This window comes from Gossypium hirsutum, chromosome A05 (genome assembly GCF_007990345.1).
Source record: "Gossypium hirsutum isolate 1008001.06 chromosome A05, Gossypium_hirsutum_v2.1, whole genome shotgun sequence".
Classification (NCBI taxonomy): domain Eukaryota; kingdom Viridiplantae; phylum Streptophyta; class Magnoliopsida; order Malvales; family Malvaceae; genus Gossypium; species Gossypium hirsutum.
In genome coordinates this window covers 63,770,998-63,776,412 of record NC_053428.1, presented here as the reverse complement: position 1 = coordinate 63,776,412, position 5,415 = coordinate 63,770,998, and positions in this window count along the sequence as shown.

Sequence of the window (5,415 nt, the reverse complement as noted above, 5' to 3'; positions counted from 1 at the left end):
AAACTGCCAAAGAATGTGTCAGAGATTAGAAGCTTTCTGGGCTTAGCTGGGTACTACAGACAATTTGTTAAAGGATTCTCGATGATAGCTACCCTGATGACTAGACTGCTACAAAAAGAGGTCAGGTTCAAAAGGAATGATAAGTGCCAACAGAGTTTCAAGAAACTAAAGGCTTTGTTGACCGAAGCCCCAATTTTAGTGCAACCGGAACCGGAAAAAGAGTTTCTAGTGTATAGTGATGCATCCTTGAATGGGTTAGGGTGTGTGCTCATGCAATAAGGCAAGGTAATAGCCTATGCCTCGAGACAACTAAAACCACACGAGAAGAACTACCTGACGCATGATTTAGAGTTGGCTTCCATTGTGTTCGTACTGAAAATTAGGAGGCACCATTGGTATGGCGAGAGATGCCGAGTGTTCACTGACCATAAGAGTTTAAAGAATTTGATGACTCAGAAGGAGCTGAATTTACGGCAACAGTAGTGGTTAGAGTTGATAAAGGATTATGAGTTGATTATTGACTACCATCCGGGAAAGACGAACGTGGTCGCCGATGCATTGAGTAGAAAATCCTTATTTACTTTGAGAGTAATGAACACCCAATTGGCCTTGTCAGAGGATGCTTCAGTTTTAGCAGAGTTAAAGGCTAGACCGACATTTCTCCAAGAAATTTGTGAAGCTTAGAATAACGACGATGAATTACAAGCCTAGAGAACTCTGTGTGAGTCGGGTGTTGAATCAGATTTTCGGATCAGTACCGATGGATGCTTGATGTTCCAAGACAGAGTTTGTGTACCGAAGGATAATGAGCTTATTCAAAGGATTTTACGAGAGGCATGTAGTAGTTTCTTGTCTATCTATTCGGGAAGTGTAAAAATGTATAACAACTTGAAGAAAATGTACTAGTGGTCAGGAATGAAAAAAGATATTTCAGAGTTCGTTTCTAAGTGTTTAATATGTCAAAAAGTGAAAACCACTAATTTGAGTTTAGATAAATCATTTTTAATATTATTTTATGTGTGATGGCATGTTTATAAAGGTGCATGAAAATTTTGGTGATTTAATTCTAGCATTTGTAAGCTTAATTGCAAAAAAGGACTAAATCGCATAAAGTGCAAAAGTCCTATTTTGATAGCTAAGGGTGTCAAATAGCTAGAGAACCTAAATTGGGGGTCTTTAAAGGGCAATTAGACCCTTTAAAGAGGCATGGCCGGCCATAGGAGACAAAGATGGTCAAAAAGTCAAAATTTGGTGGGTTTGGTGACTAAAATAAAAATAAAATAAAGAGAAAAGATATCATCTTTTTCCCTATCTCCTTCTCCACCGAAAATTTAGCCATTGAAGGGGTTTTTGAGCTTCAAAAATTTCAGCCACTCTTCACTCTTGCAAATCAAGAATTACAAAATTCGGGCCTAGACCGGGGAAAACCAAAGCTAAAGGACTAAGCCGGAATAGTCGTGATATTTTGAATACCGAGGTAAGTTGTATGTTATTAATGCAACTATATCTTTATGATGTGTAATTGAGTTGTTATGGCATAAATTGTCTTAATTTTGAATATGAGAATACATGTTGAGAAATTTACGTAGTATTTCGTTGAACATTTGGAATAGACTTGGATATTTGTATCGTGATAATGGGTGATATGTGTGCTAGTGTAAGACATGTCTAGGACATGTGTAACAGTTCGGTTTTGACCCTAGTCAGAACAGTGGTAGGACCACATATCTGAGTCAGAAAAATAGTTAAATATTATTTTCCGTGCTTATGATGTGTGAATTAGCATATGTGAAAGTTTTGTCTAAAAATTTGATTGTTTGTGTGCTCTATTTCATAAAAGGACCTAATCGCATAAAATATAAAAGTTTCTTGATACTTGTTAAAAGTGCTTATTTGATTTGGCTTTCTAAATGAGAGGTCCTTATTATGTTATTTGACCATTAAAAGCATGAGTGGACATATATGGCCTTATTATAATGGTTTATTTATGTTTTAATGAAAGGGTAAAATGGTAAAATAATTATTAAATGAATTATAACTAAAATAAAGTTATGAAATTATGGTCATTTATTCATCCATGACCAAAAAACACAAAGGAAAGAAAAGAAAAAGGCTTGCTAGGGTTTGGCAATATTAAGCTTTGATTTAGGTACATTTTTGTTTCTGTTTTTGATAATTTCTTCATTTTTGTAATCGTTGCTTCGTATACTATCAAACCCATGCCTCAATTTTTGATTTTGATCATGATTTTGAAATGTGCCATCGATGAAATTATGAGTTTTGTGAAGTTAGTTGTTGATAGATGAAAGTTTGATGTTGGGTTTACATGTTTTGTCTTTGGATTTTTGATGAAATTGAGTAATTTGGGCTAAATTGTAAAAATGTTATTTTGAGGGACTAAAATGTGAAATAAATGAAATGTATGGCCTTGTCTGAGAGCTTTGAAAATTTGGCTAAGCTTGTGTACAAGCAGATTATGTGTATTTTGTGTTTTTGTGAATTAGGGACTAAAGTGTCAAAATGTAAAAATGTGAGGGCTAGTTTGCAAAATGCCCTAATTGTGTGTATATGGATTGTTTTGAATGAATGTGTGATTGAATAAGTTAAATTTGAATTGATTTAGATTGAAAACTAGAGAATACGGAATTAGATCGGGGAAAGTCGAAAGTTATCTAGTAACCGATTCCATCTATCCGAATCCCTACGAGGTAAGTCGATATACAAATAAGCTTGTTTAAATTGAATTATTATTATTCATTTGATATTGAATTGTGATGAATGAATGTCCGAGGTAGATATATGCTATCCAAGAATGTATCAACAAAGTTCTTACGTCTAAAAAGCCCCATACGAACCTTAGGAATAGTTAGGATACATATGTCATGACATAGGATTTCTGATATCAATTTTGCATGTAAGACCATGTCTGGGACATTGGCATTATATCTGGTTTCGTGTAAGACCCTGTCTGGGACAGTGGCATCGATGTTTGATTACATGTAAGACTACATTTGGGACGTCGGCATTGTATATGCTTTCTGATCTATCCGCGTATCCTTACGTTTCTGAATGGTTCAAATAAGCATTCTGAGAAAATGAATAACTCTGTGAAATCATATTAGATTCAGGTATGTTTACTTTGTATAGCCTATTTGAGAATGAAAGGTAAATATTTGAATATGAGATTTGTGTTAGCATTGGTATACAAACTATAAATGATTTGATGATACTTATTTGCTTTGAATGATATGTTTATTTTTATATGGCTTACTAAGCTTTTGAAAGCTTACTTTGTGTGCGTTTGCATTATTTTATAGATATCAAAGCTACTGTGAGCTCGGGGATCGTCGAGGATCGTCACCACACTATCGAAACCTTATTTTGGTACTTTGAAAATGTATATATTAAAGTATGGCATGTATAGGCTAGAAGTTGTGGAATTATGTTTTGTGATGTACATATTTAGCCATGTGATATGGCTAGTTTGTGTTTGAACTTATAGTTTGATAATGGTATATGATATGTGATGCTAATGTGAAATTGTGGTATGATTTGGTTGGCCAAAAGAAATGGTCAATGTTGAGAAGTTTTGGTAAGTTTTTAGCATTTGATTGAATGATGTATTGATCATATATTTAGATATGATTTTAGTTTAAGTTTTGGTATGAATTGATTGATGAATTGAGATTTGAAATGATTGGTAATGTTATAGCATGAATTATGTATGGTTTGGTATAGATATTAGCTGAAATGGTTGTGCATATATGCTTGGTTTGGTGCTTGTAGGTTGACCCAAATTGGGGTGGCAAATTAGCTATTCAAATGACCTATTTTTTCCCATATGGGCAGAGACACGAGCGTATGTCTCAACCGTGTGCGACAGACGGTCATGTTACACGGCCGTGTGTCCCCTGGGGTACCTTACAAATTAAAGTCAGTATACCGTCCATTTTTGACACGGCCTAGACACACAGGCATGTCTACTGGTCATATGTGGCACATAGGCTGGCACACGGGCGTGTGGTCGGCCGTGTGGGAAAGTTAGTAGCCTCTTTAATTTTCACATGGCCTGGAACACGGGTGTGTCTTGTGGCCGTGTGGGTGCCTTGTTTTGCCATGGCCTAGACACACAGGCGGGTCTAAGGTCGTGTGACCTTTTAAAAGTTGAAAATTTTCTAAGTTTCCAGAACTTTTATATGTTATCAGATTGGTACCGAACACATGAGTTAGGCTTTGTATGCTTGATTTAAGTTCTTATTGAATGTGAATAAATGACATTTACTATAATGATATGATATTTGATAATGATTGTTCATAATGTTATTATAAGTCCGGTAATGCCTCTTAACCTATTTTGGTGACGGTTACGGGTTAGAGGTGTTACAATATGCATCAGCCACAACATGAGAGCCAGTGTAAGACATGTCTGGGACATGCATCGGCCTCGAGATATTTAAGCCATTGTAAGACATGTTTGGGACATGCATCGGCATTGAAATGAGAGCTAGTGTAAGACATGTCTGGGACATGGCGTCAGCTTGTGGTGTGTCAGTGTAAGGCATGTCTGGGACATGACATCAACATCGATAGATGAGAGACAGTGTAAGACCTGTCTGGGACATAGCATCGGCCTCGCTATATGAATGCTAGTGTAAGACCATGTCTAGGACATGGCGTCGGCATCTTAACCCATGTTAAGGCTATTGAGTATCCGGTAGTATTCCAAATGGTTCAACAAAAAGGTTTATGATTTATATTGAAATTAGAAAAGTTATGATCATGCGATGAGTGGTATAGGTACCTAATTGAAATGTATGAGATATGGACTGAATGTATGTAATATGAGTTGCATTGGATGGTGATAAGTAAGTTGTGCTTACATTTATTTATGGTATTCATGAATAAACTATGAAAGGTTATGAGCATATTGCTTTATGATAAGTAGTGTTGTTTATTTTCATGCAACTTACTAAGATCTATGCTTACGCTATTTTCCTTTCCATTTTCTTATAGTGCCGCCATAGTAGCTCGAGGATCATTGCTACGTCGGAGAAGCCAGTCACACTATCATCCGAAGCACTTGGTATAGTTAGATCTTTTATTTTGATTATGGCATGTATAGGACCCTGACTTTTGAGTTTTGTGTCATTGTTAATTGGCCAAATGTGTTGGCTTACTTTAGCATTTGATTCATTTTGTATAAGGCCATGGAAAATGGCTAATATTGAAATTTTATATATGAATGCAAGATAGTCTTTCATGAATGTGAAATTATTAGTATAGTTGAATATAAGAAATGTATATAGGCCTTAGCTATGGTTGTTTGGTAGAGAAATCATATTAAGTTAGACTTTGATATGTGGTTGATAATATATTGTGTTTCAGGGTGGCAAAGGCTTGGTAGATAGCCTTATA